Genomic DNA, 16,956 nt, shown 5'->3' with positions numbered 1-16,956 from the left:
TGTTTTTCCTGGTTGGTTGAGGCCTTTGGATCAGGGAGAACACTGTACTCCGTTAATGATTTCCTACCTACAGTAACCCGGTCTGCTGTGCACATCTAACACCGTGCGGTTCGTTCCGAGCTATGAAGCTCCTGTCATGCATGGACAAGATTTCTCTTACCGGAAGGGGAGGTTTCTCGCAGGGGGTTAGATTTTTCTAGTGCGCGACTCAGATGACACCCGTGAGCGTTTAAGAAATCCGTGTGCTTGATCGTTTTATTGAACACGTATATGCGTTCTTGGCTCGGCCCAGATTGCTGATGGGGAAGGCCCCGTAAAAGTTGTCTGGCCAGTCGCTTGTGGTTCATTCCACAAAAGTCTAACCGAGGAGGCCACGCCTGCGGTAGCTCAGGCTTCTTAGGCCTTCAGTTCTCAGTTACCAACAGTAGGGAAACAAAACAGTTGATTCAGAACGAGTAACAGAGAGTCCTTAGCCTCTGGCTTCAGCGTGCGCTGCCCTGAAATTCAAGAGTAGCTGTGTGCATCATGTCCTGGGATCAGATAGAAGAAAGGAAACTCATAGTTCATCTGGCTTATCATTTTGCTTCGTCATCTTCTCCTCCCTTCTGGAAGCTTCTCCACTTGAGCCCACGCGCCCGACTTAGTTTTGACTTTTCTCTCTGGCCCATTAGGTGTCACAGGTTTAAAGTGAGGATCCTAGTGGAAGAGAGGACCAACCAATGGGGAATTAAACTGTGTACGTGTGCGTTCTTAATGTAACTCTTGGAAAATTTGTCACAGGCAAGCCCCAACCCCCCAAATGGACCTTGTACCCCCAACAGGCCAGATTCATTCTGTGCACTTGTGGCTTCACTGTCATGTGCTTGCTTGAGTGTTGGCTGAACTGCTGACTGTAGAGCTCTTCCCCAAGCCGTGCTCTTGGAATTTTTGTTTCGTGTTATTTTACGAACAGATGCTTCCTGGTCTCCCGTGTTGACTTGGAAACGTAGGATATGTTGGAATGTTGTGGGAAGACCAATGTATTTGAACGTGTGTCTTCACAAGTTTGATCATATCACTTGAGGCGCGTTCTCGTGTAAATATATTCTGATAAGATGGGGGAAAACCTACACTTTCTGCTCTAAGACCAGCCCTCTTCCTTCTCTTTACCAGCAGAACCTTCCATTGGCCCTGCCTCCTTTTCCTCCCTGCTCTCTCTTCTCATTGCTGGAGCCGAGGGTTCAATGGAGACTAAGTAACTCTGAAAGCACCAGGTAAACGGGAGGAGCTGGAAATGAGGTCTGTGGCTGGTTGGCCATGTCTCTAGGTTCGCTTCTCCCTTACTGGAAGTTCTAAAAGCCTTTCAGCCTTATCTCCCCTTGTAGGCTGTTAACACTTAAAAGGGTTTTGATTCTCTGTTCTCCTTTGGTTTTTGCCCCCCACTGGAAAGGGAATGAGGAAAGAAAGACCTATGGGACTTCCATAGGATGAATTAAATGTGGGGTGGCCACATAGGATGGATATAAGGGAGGTGGTATTTAAATGGTTATTTTGCAGATGTGAATTTAGTATATATAGTATGATGATGGGGCGAATATTTTCCTTTTGGGTTGCAGCATAGCAAAAAGTACTTTAATAATTTAAGGTCATTCCTTTTGAATTTTTGTCAGGGCATTGATATGGTTACTCTGTTTGCGAGTGCTCTCAGTAATTTAGTGAATCTATCATAGTCTTCACTTTCCTCATCCGTCAGGTGGCATTATGATAGGATTTAACGTTACAAAATTTCTAAGAGTGAGTTAAGTACATGGTGCTCGGCAAATGGCAGGTGCCCAGGCTGACCCCAGGTGCCTTTCTGAGCGGTCGAGGACTTTGAGCAGTTGATACTATATTCTGGGTTTTTGGCTTTGTTTGGTTTGACTTGTTTCTTGAAGATGATGAGCCTATCTGTGATTTGGACTCATTATTGTGAAAAATGTCAAAGTTCAAAGGCAGTCTGTGAAAAGTGATTTTTAACAGACGTAGTAGCGAGAGGTTTATGAACCTTAATAGATTAAGAGATGAGACAAATCAGTGAGAAAGTCATTAAACTCTAATAGCAGTACGAGTTGAGTCACATTTAGGAGGTTTACCCTGGCTTTAGAATCCACGTGGTGCCTTCCAAAACCAGATGGAGGGCCTCTTTTTCCTGCGGATTTTGGCTATTCACGGTGTTACACGACTTCCCCCTCTTACATGTCTGATGTGTGGTGCTCCGTAAACATTTGTTGAGTGAACGGATGGAACGTGAGTAACCGCCGAGAGTCGGATGTCTTTCCTGATTTATTTGGGAGAATCCGGAGTTTTGACCGTGATGGAATTCTCATGGGTTTTTATGCTGAAGTGCTACTGTTTATTTAATACATTGAAGCTTTGAGGAGAGGGCTAATTAGGAGAATGAGCTCCTGAAGTTTCTGTGCCAGTTGTTCTCACTTCTCTAATGTTTGTCCAGCCCCAGTGTTTACAAAGGGTTTTCTCTGGCCCCGCATTGAATCTTGCCCCTGGGAGGTGGATGTCCCTTCCCTTGTATAGATGAGGTTGGAGCTCAGAGGAACGTAAAGAAGCTTGTTGACAACTGATGTGCCCGATGATGTGGCTGGGTCAGGACTTGAATTCAGATATTTTTACTTTAGATCGTATGGTCTCAGCATTAACCAGCGTGTGTGTGTGTGTGTGTGTGCATACACATGGAAAAAAGTGCATATATTTAAGTAGGGAGTTAAACTAAACCGCAAGTCCTTAATATACTAATACTCATAGTGAAGCAAACATTACCTTTTCCCTTTCATGCACATAGTCTACCTTATGTATGTTTCATGATGATTAAAATGCTAGCATCTTAAGTGCTCACTCTGCTATTCTGTGTTCTAAGTGCTTTACACGTAGAGTGCGAGTTCCTTTAACAAGTCTCATTAATTTTATCTTCTTCGGGGGGACAAGATTTTCAGGTATAGAGAATTGAACTTCGTATTCTTAATTTTGCTGTCCTGTGTCGCTCAGATAAAGCAAGTCCATTTCCCAAGTGAAGTTTCAAAATGTCCTTTTCTTCCCACTTGGAACTAGCGATGTCCTGAGGGGACTGTGCCCTTTGGGTCCTCAAATCAAGGGTGTCCCGCTGCCTGCTTACGTGTTTCCAGCTCCTTGACATCAGTGACCCCTTTCTGTGATGCCTGTCTGGACTGAGCCTCCAACAGTATGTGATCAATCAGTGCTGTGGGATGAATGAATAAACGAGAAGTGAATGTTGTTGAGCCTTTCCAGAGACGAGGAGGGAAGGACTGATGATGTGGTAGATTTTCCCAGTGTCTTGAGTGCCTCGTGCTGTAGTCTAGTGACACTCTCTTTCTTACTCAGGGAATGTGCTTTTTAAACTGCAGTTTGCTGTAAACACGAGCGTGTATGCCTCTTCTGAGAGGCAGAGCTGCGTTGTTTGTGGTGCCTTCTTTTTTCGTTTGCCCTTCTGATTATCAATTAACATTGAGGTGGAGGCCATCTGACCTTGAACTGGGAGATAAAAATCACTTTCTTTTCTTTTTTTTTTTTTTTCCAGAAGCTCTGTTAGTGCAGTGTGAAATTCCAAGTCTCGATCCGAGGCATTCTGCAAAAACTAACCTTTGGCATACTTGGCTGCAGCCAACCTCTTTCTAGTAAATTCCCCACTGGTTCTTGGCTTTTCTTCTGGAATTAACACATTTAGAAAGTTTTCTTCATTGGTATTCCTGGTGCATGGACTTGAATGTTTCTTCGCCCCTCGATTTGTAGAGTTGTTTTGTTCGTCTCTGGGTCACACAGCGAGAGTGAAGCCAGACCGAGTAGGGGAGTAACGGAAGCGGGTCCGCTGTAGGGACATCCCAGGTTATTCAGAGAGTCCTCGCCCGTTTCCTGAAGACAACACTGGATTTTCATTTGGCTCATTGGTATAAATGCCCCTCGTTTGGCCAGGAGCTAAGCGCTTGCCCTGCCCCCCACCCCCATGGCTAAACACTGGTAATTGTTGGACTGGGAAACCCAGTACTCCCTGCATCCACTAGGGACTCCAAGGGAGATTATAAATGTGGACTCCGTTTGAAGCTTTTTGTGTCTTAGAGGTAAAGCAAGTCAATAGTGAAGGGAACAGCTCACACACGGAGGGGGTTTCGTGTGTTTTCATTGTGGATGCTAATACCAGTTTTGGCTCTCCGTGGGAAGCAGTTTCCTACATTTAATCACTTGGCAAAGAAAGGGGGGATTGTTCTACGTGAACAGAGAAAGTGGGCTTTCAAGGAAGAATTTTCCTCTGGGTCCTGCCCCTGAGCGGGGAGGACTCTTCCTGAGTAAGCTGCTGGCAAAGTGGTCCTAACGACCAACGGGCTGCGTGTTCGGGGACCGGCACAGACGCGTGTCGGTGCGCTCCTTGGTGCCCTCTCCCCCAAGAAGTCAAGCCGGGCGTGGGGTGAGGTTCTCGGTCCTGAAGTGATTGTTTGCTGGCAGGAAGCTGGAGGAGAATGGACGGCTGGGAGCCTGTGGTCACAGTGGACAGTCACAGAGGGAGACCTCAAGAGGGTCTGAAGTAGCAAAGGGAGGGCTTACGGAATAGGGATTTAAGGAAACTTTTTAGGTTAAAGCGAAGGAGCAAGGGCGTTCCAGAAGGACCCGGACAAGCTGAGGAAATAAACCATGGAGATGTTGGGCGTGTGAGGAGACCCTGTTCCAGACCCAGCTTCTGTTCTTCTAGTTTCCTTTGGGCACATTTTCTTCCATTGACTCCCTCCCTCCCTCCAGTGTCACAGGAGAGGGTCGCGGGGCATGTTGGTGGCCCCGGGCAGGATCCACATTCAGACTTGTAAGGAGGCTTTCTACTGTATGTTCTTTTTTTTTTTTTTTAATTTTTTTTTTTTAATATTTATTTGTTTTTGAGACAGAGAGAGAGTGCAAGCAGGGGAGGGGCAGAGAGAGAGGGGGACACAGAATCTGAAGCAGGCTCCAGGCTCTGAGCTGTCAGCACAGAGCCCGATGTGGGGCTCGAACCCACAAACCGTGAGATCATGACCTGAGCTCAAGTCTGGCGCTTAACTGACTGACCCACCCAGGCACCCCTCTACTGTATGTTCTAATGTGTATGGCTTTCGCTCCACCTAAAGTTGAAAAATCCTAAGTCGGACCCTTGTGAGAACCATTGTAACTGTAAGTTGGGGACTTTATGTTTACGTTGAATTCAAGGGTAATAAGATGTCTGATCTGGCAAAAACAGTTACTTTCAGTAACGAGGCAATATTTGGTGGCTTTCAAAAAGCAAAGAGCACCTTGACTCTTAGGAGAGTTATACCTCAACGGGTGCAAGTTCCCCTCAAGGGATGCAGGCTGTGCCCCGGGGTTAGCCTGGTGAGAGAACTGCACCCCGTGTGACTCATGGGCCATGTGACTCTTGTGGCTTCACTTGTCATTATAGGAAACTGGATAACCAAACTCCAGATCGTACCCTCAACCCATCTTCAAGACCAGAGAAATGAGTTGTTTGTCGTTAAAGCAGCGGGGGGGTTGGGGGGGGCTCCCCTGTAACAACAGGAGGTTCCGGAGGGCAGGGCAGGGAGGGTGTGCTGGCCTAGGGCTCTGTGGAAGCCTGAGTGGAGGAGGGAGGAGAGGGTGGGCACCCGTGGGATGTCGTCCTTTCTCTGGGAAAGGCCTCGAAAGCCGGGAAGAGAGGCTTGCAGTGGACAGGGGTGAGGACGATGTGGAGGGAAAGGGCGAGAGCCTCGAGATGCGTTTCTGTTTCCCACTTGTCAGAGGCGACCACTTTGACCTCCTCTGACCGCTTCTCGGAGCTTGTGTGTTTCCACGTCTCCTCAACACGATCTGGTTGCTGCTACTTGACTTTTCCAACTGGATTCCTGTTCTGGAAGTTCGGGGCTTGCCCTCTCTCTCGCGCACACAGCCCCGGCCCTCCCTCATGCGGTAGGGTCCTGGTTCTGTGCCCTACCAGTCACGTGGGTTTTCCGTGTTTACCTTGCGGTGACTCTGTGCGGACTGTGACCCGAGGACTGTGCTGTGATGCCGTCCCGGCACGACTCTGCCTTCTCCTGTCTTGTGCTGTGTTTCGTTTGCTTCAGGGTCCCCAGCTTTTCCCTCAGCATCGCAGACCCGCCAGGCGTCCTGTGCTGGTGAAGTCTGGACAGAGCCCTGTGCTGACTTTGCGCTGAGAATCCCCTTGGCTTCCCTCTGACCTTGGGGCCCCTGGGGGATGGCTCCTTTCTCTTCCTTGGTTTCCGACGCTTTCTGGCTTAGTGCTGCTCATTTCCTCTGTTCTGTTGATTTCATTAAATAGGAGCCACTACACTGATTCCATAACCACGTGTTGTGGGCCATGTCGCTGAAAAACACCGAACTAGACGACCGCTAACGGTGATGCTGTAACACTGCTGGGGTGAATCTCCCTCCCCCCGTGCCTCCCCTTCTCCCCTTCTCCCCTTCCCTCCTCTCCACCCTCCTCTTTCCCCATTTCCCTTCCCCCTTCCCTCCCTCCCTCCCCCCTCCCCTTCTTCCCAGCTCCTTCCCCTTTCTTCTCCCCTCTGGGCCCCCTCCCTCCCCTCCCCCCCTTTCTTCTCCCCTCCCTCCCCTTTTCCCCACCTCCCCCCCCTTTTCCCCACCTCCCCCATCTCCCTGAAGCTCTTCAGAACGAACTAGTGGCAGAGTTCAGAATCACAGAGGAAATAAATGATGGCGTCACCGCCACCAGCTCTGCCATCATCGTGTTGACTCAGGGCGCAGGGTGCTAGGGTGCGTGCAGGGGGTGGTGTGGGGAAAGATGCTCCAAGCGGAAGGGCGCAGCACGTGCACCAGGTGCGCGTCTGAGGTTCTGATACTTACCTGGCCTGAGAAGTAAGTCCCTTTACTTTTTTTGATGAGTTACTACATGTGGGAAGTAAGTGTCTCCATTCCCTGCCTTCTTGCTCCTTGGCTAAGGGACAGGACCAGGTGCCATATGGCTGACACAGCACGACGCCAGGATCTCACGAGACCTCACCGTCTGGTTTCACAGGAGCCGCAAATCACCGGAGCCTGGTAGCTGCTCTCCTGTCCTCGGTCCTCTCCCTTCAGATCACCCGTGTAGCCCTTAAAAGCTGAGCTGCTCACACTCGCTGACTTTCGCTTAATACAGCGGTCACTTAACGGCAAATTAAACTCTGCGTTACTCTCTCTGATAAGGCAAGAGCTGCACATTTCCTAGGGGCGAGCTGGGAGGAGAGGATGATTTGGAGTAGATAATAGGATTCCTTCTTGTGTCTCCCCCCGACCGAACAGGGACTCTCAACTACCTTTGTCAGTACCCTCAGTCATTTATTTCAAGGGACATAATCCTTAATGGACCAAAACTCGGTTTTGATGACATGGAGAGGAAGGGACTGATAGAGAGTAATCCGTTCATTTTACCATCTTATAATAAGTACATTCAACCGTTTTATAATAAAAAGTATATTGAAAGTAATGCGTATTTGTTGTCAAAAAAAAAAAAATCAAAGAAAAAAGAAAAAAAAGAAGTGAAAACCCCCTAAATCCGGTGGTTGCTAGGGGCAGATGAAAGACGTCTGTTGTCTGAGTTCCTCGATAGCAAAGTCACTCCACATTCTGGTAGAGCTGTGTCGGTCTGGCTGAGGAGAGGCAGCTGTGTGTAAGGAGCACTGCTTCCGAGCAGCTGTGTTCATGCATCTGCTTCCTTGCTAGCTTCCAGAAGAGGGGGCGCTATGGCCAAAACACAGGGTTACGGGATGGAAGGGACAGAGCGAGACTGGTGAGTTATACAGGTGAGGTTGGGGCTTTGAGGACCGTTGGGGCCCCTGGAGATGCAGTTCTGCGCAGTGTGTTGATTTCAGATTTATATTTCGGTTCCCCAGCCCGTCTTCCTCACACTGTCCCGTCTCCCTCACACTGAAGGAGGGCAAGAGCAGAGGCAGGGACACACGCTAGGAGCTGGGCACGTCATCCGGGTGAGGAACGGGTGGGAGCCTCCAGAAGGTGGACGCAGCTATAAGGTGACTGCACCTGCTGGCCCCAGAGGGCTTCCTGGCAAATGTGTAACAGGGAGATTCAGTTGCAAAGATCAAGGAACTGCTCAAGTTTCCACCAGTGGTTTTTTTTTTTTTTTTTTTTTACTTGATTAAAGTCATAATTCCCAAGGCTCATAAAAAGCGTACCGTTGGCCCTGCAAAGGACTGCCAACGTGAGGAAGTAGACAGTATGTTCCCTCGTCATATTACAGAAATGCAGGGTGGTGGTGCTGCATGCTGTAAAAATTCCGATCAGATTGGTTCCTTTGTATAGGAATCAATGGATCCTTTTGTCCACTTCCGAGCAAAGGGTTGCTTTCCATTTTTAGTAGTGTATTTTCAGTGTTGGTCTCGGGGAGGAATGCCTTCCTCGTGTAATCCATCCAGTCCCCGCTTTGTGGCAAAGTTCTGCTCTTGAAGGGATCCATTGTGCTGCTCTCCGCCACCCGCTTGTCGCTGCTGGAGATAAACCAGGTGGAATTGCCTTTGTTCTGAGTCACTGCTTATTTTTCTGAGATTATCAGAAGCCTTGGGGGAACCGTTGAGTACTTTGTCATGCTGCTGACGACTGTCACATTGGTGGTAACTGATCCCGATGACCCAGCACCTTGGGGGAGGAATGTGGATTTTGTGCGCAGACAGTCCTGGGTTCAAGGACCAGTTACCCTGCCGTGGTTCCTTAGGTTTGTCCTCTCCTCCGGGCCCCCTGCGTAGGAGGAGGACACTAACACTCTCCTGAAGGGCTGGTTGGGGAGATGGTCTTGGCATAGGTGACTGATGCCTTGATTAGTGCTCATCAGCAGATGGGCGTTTCCCTCCTTCCTGCTCATGTTAGGCGCCTTCACCTTAGTGGGGATGTGGTGGTACGTTTTATTTTTATTTATTTATTTTGAGAGAGCTTGAGCGAGTGCAAGTGGAAGAGGTACAGAGAGTGAGGGGAGAGAGAGAATTCCAAGCAAGCTCCACACTCAGCACGGGGCCGGACGTGGGGCTCGATCCCACAAACCGTGAGATCATGACCTGAGCCGAACTGAAGAGTCAGACACTTAGGGGCATCTGGGTGGCTCAGTCGGTTAAGGGTCTGACTTCAGCTCAGGTCATGATCCCCCGTTTCATGGGTTCGAGCCCCGCGTCTGGCTCTGTGCTGACAGCTCGAAGCCTCAGCCTGCTTCCGATTCTGTGTCTCCCTGTCTCTCTGCCCCTTGCCTGCTAGTGCTCTCTCTCTCTCTCTCTCTCTCTCTCTTAGAAATAAATAAACATTAAAAAAAAAAAAACAACAAGTCAGATGCTTACCCGACTGAGCCACCCAGGTGCCCCATGGTGGTGTATTTTAAAAGCAGCTTTGTTTCTCAACCGTGAGGCTATGGGAGAAAACACCATAAATTATTCAGATTAGAGAAAGTGCGAGCTCAGGCACGGTATTATCACAGAAAGGCAAGTAGGGTCTGTTGGGCTGTGGCGAAATAAACAACCTTGAGTTACAGCATAAAATAAAATTCCTCTAATCCATCAGGGGTAGCGTGGAAATGAGGCAAAGCGCCAGATCACTTCACGTGGTGATGGTTTCCTCTGGTCTCATCATTCGTACTCTGAATGTGCAAGCACGTCCCCATTTCCCTGTACAAATAATCATAATTGATACGAAGTGGTGCTTTTCCCTCCAGGCTAGTGTGATGGGTGTATATATGTGTGTGTTGTGACTAGTATTGTGAATGTGTGTGTGTTTGTGTGTATATTTATCATTTAGATTGAATGTACCTAATGGGGATATTTGAAAATTTCCCTGAATTTCAAATTAAAAATGAAATAATCTTGGAGGCTGCTCTTGTGGTTGGTCAACCTGGCTCGGTGCTCACATTCCAGGCTGCTTCACGGGGCATCGATCTGTGAAAGCAAGTGTGAGGTCACGGTCACGGCAGATTCCAGGGCAGTGCAATGCAGGCAGGCTCCGGGTTTGTCTTTCTTGCCCCCTACAAAATTTCTTTTCAAAAGTTGATTTATTTTGAGAGAGAGAACTGGCGGGGGGGGGGGGGGGGGGGGCGGGGCGTGGAGGACAGAGGATCCGAAGCAGGCTCTGTGCTAATCACAGCTGGCCCGCGGCAGGGCTCAAACCCACGAACCCTGAGATCGTGACCTGAGTGGAAGTTGGACACTCAACTGACTGAGCCACCCAGGTTACCCACCCCTCCTCCCCAATTTCTAATTGAATTTGAATCACCCACTTTTAAATTCTGATTCTGACTTGATGTCTGCAATTTTCAGTTTTCAGAAGGAAAATCCTGTGTCTTCCTACTGGGGTGTTTAGGAAATGATGTTTACAGATTCCTCTGACATGTTGTAGCCTGGCACATGGGCTCACACATGTTGTAAACCTCAGATGGTTTCTGAGTGGGAGAATTTTAAACTCAAGCTATATAAAAGGAGTTTTGGGAATTTTACCTTGAACTTTGTTTTGTAGAAACAACTGCATTTAATCTATTTCTCATTATTGGCTTAACCAAGTTTCTGTGTTCAGGAAAAGATCTTTCCACTTACCATTTTAATGCCAGTTATTTAAGGAATGTTGGGGCCCAGATAATGTAGTCTTGAAATGAGAATTTAATTTTGTATCTTTTGTGCAACAACTGAAGTTGCTTGAAAATGATAGACTTCACCTTTCATTATTTTTTCTAACGGTTTTAGCTCTATTTAAGAGGAATCTTTATCTCAGGCGTTTGATTATCAAACCACCCATATTTGGATACAGGCAGAGTCTTCAGAAACGGAGATTGGGAGGGGCGCCTGGGTGGCTCAGTCATTTAAGCCTCCAGCTTCGGCTCAGATCATGATCTCACAGTTCATGGGTTCGAGCCCGTCGGGCTTTGCGCTGACAGCTCAGATCCTGGAACCGCTTCGGATTTTGTGTCTCCCTCTCTCTCTGCACCTCCCCTGCTCATGCTCTGTCTCTCTCTCTCTCAAAACAAACATTAAAAAGAATTTTTTAAAAATAGAAAATAAGTAAAAAAATAAAATAAAAAAAAGACACGGAGATTGGCAGAGGGGAGACGAGACTACAAGGTTAGATCAGAATTGAAAACCACCCTGTTGATGGAGAAGAGGTGGAATGTGCCGGTTCCTGGTTAGAGGTTCTGACTTGGAAATGACATGTACTGACACCCTCTCATGTGCCAGCTGACTGGCTTGGCTTCTTTGTATAAGTGTCATCTCAACGCTTCCAGATAGAGGATCATATCCCTGTTTGCTGATAGGAAAACTGAGGCTTAGTAATGTGCCCAAGGTTACAGAGCTGAAAAATACCTCTCCACGATTGACTTCACCTGCAACCCTTGACGCAACCTTGTTAGATAGACCAGCGCTGCCTAATCTCTCAAAAGGGGTTTGGGACACATCATCGATCGTCGTATCTCCTGAACTGGACATTTCAGGAATTCTCAGAAGTATTCTCAAAAAGGCAGTTTCGCTACCTTCCGGACTTCCTCCTTAGCTGCAGCGATGACAGCAGGCTCTGGGAGACTTGAAAGATCTCTTTTCTCGCAGACCCGGTGCCGGTAATGATGCGGTGCCGTTCCGGGATCAGAATTAAGCCAACGCGAGAGAGTGCAGCAGGGTAGCTGTGCTCCGGGACCTCCGGGAACTTCCCGGGTCTGTGTTCTGTGTCACGTCTGCAGGGAGGCTGTGGATGGTCTGGTGAATGAAGGCAGTGGGAACTAGCTGGTCCTTCCTGTGGGTGGTCCTTACGGAGCAGTCACAGCCGTGGGCTCTGGGACCGGCAAGCCACGGCTGTCCGGGGAAGGGAGAAGGGTGGGATCGAGGGCCAGCTTCCAGATTCTAGTACCATGAAGCTCTGTTGTGGCACGCCTAAGCAGGAAGAGAGTTGGTCGATCTAAAAAAGAGGACTTTCCGGGGGGCGCCTGGGTGGCGCAGTCGGTTAGGCGGCCGACTTCGGCTCAGGTCACGGTCTCGCGGTCCGTGAGTTCGAGCCCCACGTCGGGCTCTGTGCTGACAGCTCAGAGCCTGGAGCCTGTTTCAGATTCTGTGTCTCCCTCTCTCTGACCCTCCCCCCGTTCATGCTCTGTCTCTCTCTGTCTCAAAAATAAAAACGTTAAAAAAAAAAAAATTTAAAAAAAAAAAAAGAGGACTTTCCTCTGTGGTGTGATGTCGAGTGTCTAAACTATTACTTGCGGTGTTAAGTCCTAGCTTTCTGCTTAGAAGTAGCGGGGACTTCAGTGTGTATTTGTTACTGTTGTGATGGCATCTGGGATCTCTTTTGATTTTGTTCCCTCTGGCCAGGACAGAAAATATTCTGCCCCAATTCACGACTGTGGTTCTATACAGAGAGCAGTGTCTCCTGTTTTCCAGTCTAGCCTTAAGGTCGTCTCACTGATCTGGTTGAAACGTTAAACGGAGTTCGCAGAGGAAGGTGGTTTTTCTGCTTTCTTTTTAAATCCTTTATCGATTGAGTTTCCTGACTATAAAGGTAAATTAAAAAAAACCCCGGAAACCGTAGAAAAAGAAGAAATAAAAATGAACCACCTCCTCAGTAGACTGAAGTGTGAACAGTTCCTCGTAGCATCTGTGAACCCCATCCTCTGCAGGCAGGCAGACCTGCCTGTGACACAGACACCCTGTCTTTCCAGGCCTGTGTCCCAGGGACCTGGGAAGAGCCCCTGGGGTGAGGTGGGAGCTGGGGAGTTGCCCCTATGGAGCACCTGGGCGCCAGTGGGTGCATTGGTCTCAGGCTCCAGCCACGGGGCCCTGACCTGGAGAACTCACACAGGTGTAGAGCCTGAAGGAAAAGGGGGTCCCCCCGGGATAACCCAGAGCGGGTATCTGTAGGAAAAAGGCACCACCCCGAGGGCCGCAGGAACCAGGGAAGAGCCGGGGTGACCCAAGCACAGGGGCGTGAGGAGGCCTAGTGGGGACGGAGCCTCTGGGGCGGGGGGCTCAAGGACCGTGCTGGATGTCACTGCTGATGGCAGGCAACGCTGACCGCGGGAAGATGGGGACAGACGGGAGGACGCCCCCTCCTCTGGGTCCTCACAAGGGAACCAGCTAGAAAGGGAGTCGGGAAATGCAGTTTGGGGGGGCGGGCTAGGCCAGGTGTCTCAGAGCAGAGAAGGGACGGGTGGCTTTGGAGTTGAGGAGGCAGGGAGTAGCCAGCACTGCGTGTCGTTTTAAAGAATTAAATCTGGCATCAACTTCTGCTCTGTTCTGACGTCGCTTCTATTTTTACTGTGAATAACACATCAAGGGCATTTTCGCGTATCGGCAGACACAGCTCCACCTCACCTTCCTCTGTGGTGCAGATTCTGGAGTCTGATTCCAGCCGAACTCCTCACTCGGGGCATGACTGACCAGTTTATGTTATGACACGGGCAACATTTCCCTTCTTTGTAAAGCCCACCGAGTCGTGAGCATTAAATGCAGCTATGTCAAAGCGGGAGGGGCCTACCCTGACCCGTGTGACGATGATAGTAATGGCAATGACAGTTCTGAGTCCAGTGGATTTACCCAGTCCCGTTAGATGATGTCTAGTGAACTGGTCTTTCCCTGGGTGACTGTTCTTGGAGCTATATCTTCACCCATTCGTCTGGGTTGTTGTGTTGTGTTCAACGGTGGGTTTTTAGAACTTTTGAGTTCACTTCAGCTCAGTGCGGTTGGTCTGCTGACCCTCAGAAGAGGCATCTGGGAAGCCCGGAAATTGGGGGAAGGGGACGCTGGGGTCAGGGTTGCAGAGGAGAGCAGTTCTAGGGAGTTGGCTGTGGGTGGTTGAGGTGGAACGTGGGTGTAGATGCTTGGGGTTCAGAGGCCATGTAGGAACCGAGGGTGTCCCGTGGCCGTGGGCCTTGACGCCATTTGGGATAATGCAGGACTTGGGCCAGAGAGGAAGATGGCGACCCAGGTTCCAGTGTCACCTTTGAAGGAGGGATAGGATACAAGGGTGTTGAGCCATGGGCCAGGTGGTCTGCAGCTAACGTGGCAAGAGGGGGCTCTTACTGACGGCCGGAGGAGCACGGGTTTGGAGGCTGCCGCAGAGTTCTGGCGTAGCGGTCGGCCCTGGCCCTGGGAAGTGTGGGGGGAACCCCTGCTCTCCCTGGGCCCGTGTTCTGTGCAGAGCCAAGCTTCAGGTGTGGCACAGGTGTGGGAGCACTGTGGGGAAGGATGAAGGAGAAAGGGGGTGCCGGTGGTCTTGGTGAGGGGGGAGGAGTGGGCGGGTGTCGCTGCAGCCACTTAGGGCACCACACTTCTGTGTAGATGCCAGCAGGTACCCGTAGCACCTCCCCACGCTGTGACAATGAGAACGTCTCTGCGTGCTGCCCGGTTCCCCGTTTACAGCCGGGTTAGCCCCAGCTGAGAAGCACCGTTGTAGAAAGTCCAGAGAGTTCTACCTAGCCTCTTCCTCATAGAAAGTCCAGAGAGTTCTACCTAGCCTCTTCCTCGCATGCTGGCGATCTTGGGCCTGTTCTAGATCTCTCTCTCCCTGAACCCCAGTGCTCCTGTCTGCGAATTATCACGGTGGTTATTAACAGCACTGCTCTGAGTGCTCAGTGTTGCCTCAGTGTTGCAGAAATAACACTGTTGAAATTATTTTTTCAAAAAAAAAATTTTTTTTTAACGTTTATTTATTTTTGAGAGACAGAGCGTGAATGGGGGAGGGGCAGAGAGAGAGAGAGAGAGAGAGAGAGAGAGAGAGAGACGCAGAATCCGAAGCAGGCTCCAGGCTCCGAGCTCTCAGCACAGAGCCTGACGCGGGGCTCAAACTCACGGACCGCGAGATCATGACCTGAGCCGACGTCGGAAGCTCAACTGACTGAGCCCCCCAGGCGCCCCCACATTGTTGAACTGATTAGTTTTGCCTAAATGAAGAGAGATTAAGTCATGTTTTAATTTGAATACAGGGATGAGGGAGATTGGCCAATATTTCAAATGCGCCGCTGCTAATTATATATTGTGGGCTCCATTCCTCTTGCATATCGGCCAGATCTCTGTTGTTCTTTTCTCGGCCGGGGTTTTGAATGTCCTCTCTTCACGCATGGGGCCTCTCTTCGCTCCCCTTCGTCTTCTCTGCCAGCAGACCTTCTCCACCCTGTCAGGTGTCTTCTCCACCTCACCTGCAAGGTCTGCTCCTGGGCCTGGTGACGTCTTCTGTGCCCTGCGGACGGGGCCAGGTGGACCCTGTGGTTTGTCTGTCCAGGTGTGTGCCCCCGGGGAGGGAGTAAGCAGGAGAGTAAGCAGTTCACCTCTTTTCCCCTAGAGTCACCCATCCATCTGAAGTCAGTTTTGACGGATACGTCTTCTCACGCTTGTTGTCTTGCTTAACTAATTGGTCACTTAACTCCCGATTTCTCTTTCCAGTTCTGCTAGTCTGCTCAGGCTGCCAGAACGAAATATACCACTGGCCGGGGGGAGCTTAAAGAGCAGAAATTTGTTTCTGGAAGTTCACGATCAAGGTGCCAGCCGATGGTTTCTTCGGGGGCCTCTCTCCTTGGCCTGTGGAAAGACCCCATGTGGTCATTCCTCTGTGTGTGTGCCCCCTGGCGTCTCTGTGTGTCCACATTGCCTCTTACAAGGACACCAGTCAGGTCGCATTAGGGCCATACTAACCACCTCCTTTTAACTTAATCACGCCTTTAAGGGCCTATCCCCAAATCTAGTCACATTCTGGTACAGCTAGTTGGGGCTTCAACATGGATGTGGGGGAAGTGGTGGACCTTGCCATACAGTTCAGCCCATGACACTGAGTTTTACGCTTTTTGTGAGACCGGTGTGCCGTGGATTATTGGATCTCTCCTAGAAGAAAGGTGAGTCCTTTTGGGTATTTTAAGGCTTCGTTATTTGATGGCTTCTAAGAAGGCGGTTAAGCCTGTACATGTCCCTTGACCATATGATGCTTCCTTATGCACAAGCGACCTGATGTGTTTGCCTCGAGTGGGACAGTTTCTGGGAAACCTGCAGCCAGTGGTACGATTGCATCACCTGGAAGTGGCCGGAGGGGAAGACTTTGCCCAGGGAAGCGATGACCGTGGAAAGCATTACCGTAAGACAGGGTGTACCTCTAAACGTTGACCGAAGGCGGAGGCGCACACACAGCCGAGGTTACCCCGCCAAGCGCTCTGGGTCGCAGCCCTAACGCTTCCTGAAGAGGCTGCTCTGCAGGGCTCGGAGAATCTGGCATCCAGGTGGCCGGGTTCCTGAGACACCTGCCACAGGACGTGAGATGGGACAAGCGCACGGGTTTCTGGAGAGGAGCAAACCTGGGCGTCGAGTTTCCTGGGCGTCGAGTTCAAGGTGCTGTCCCTTCACCTTGCCACCTGGCCGTGGAAGGTCACCTCAGTGGCAGCCAAGACTTCCGCACGCTGTTCGGGACTGCTGGTGCCTTGGGTTTTCCAGCTTTATCTCACCTGTAATGTGTAGCCTATTTGTAGGAGAGGTTTCGCATGTGAGGAATTAATGCCACTTGGTAAGACTTTGCTTGGTGGGGGAGGGGGCTTTGCTGGGGCTTTAAAACTGGTCATTCCTCTGCAGGGCAGTTGTACGTCACCTCGAGGTTCCTGAGCTGGTCATTCTTCTGTAACATACTTGGCCTAGTTTTCTTCTTTCTGGAAGGATTTTGTTCAGACCTCAGGGTCGGGAACTTTTTAAGGAACAAGTCTAAATGGGCCTGATTGTTTTTCTTAAATGCAGATGTTGCTTTGGGGTCAGGGCTTTAAGAAAATGAGTGGATTTAAAACGGATGAACGTTGGAGTGCCTAGGTGGCTCAGTTGGTTGAGCATCCGACTCTTGATTTCAGATCAGGTCATGCTCCCAGGGTCATGGGATCGAGCCCCATGTCTGGCTCTGTGCTGCGTGTGGAGCCTACTTGAGATATTCTCTCTCTCTCTCTCTCTCTCTCTCTCTCTCCCTCTCTCCCTCTCT

General features: G+C 49.9%; 1 protein-coding gene and 1 long non-coding RNA gene across 2 annotated transcripts in view; both read left to right on the top strand.

Annotated features, from left to right (window-relative positions):
* The window catches only part of NEDD4L (NEDD4 like E3 ubiquitin protein ligase), a 344,746-nt gene that overhangs the window by 69,243 nt on the left and 258,547 nt on the right, over nucleotides 1-16,956 (top strand).
* Nucleotides 5,635-7,443, top strand: LOC115528128. The gene is made up of 3 exons (XR_003973148.1): nucleotides 5,635-5,717; nucleotides 6,320-6,418; nucleotides 6,958-7,443. It is a non-coding gene; the product is annotated as an uncharacterized LOC115528128 (long non-coding RNA).

Source organism: Lynx canadensis, chromosome D3 (genome assembly GCF_007474595.2).
Source record: "Lynx canadensis isolate LIC74 chromosome D3, mLynCan4.pri.v2, whole genome shotgun sequence".
Lineage (NCBI taxonomy): Eukaryota > Metazoa > Chordata > Mammalia > Carnivora > Felidae > Lynx > Lynx canadensis.
This window is presented reverse-complemented; position numbering and strand designations above follow the sequence as displayed.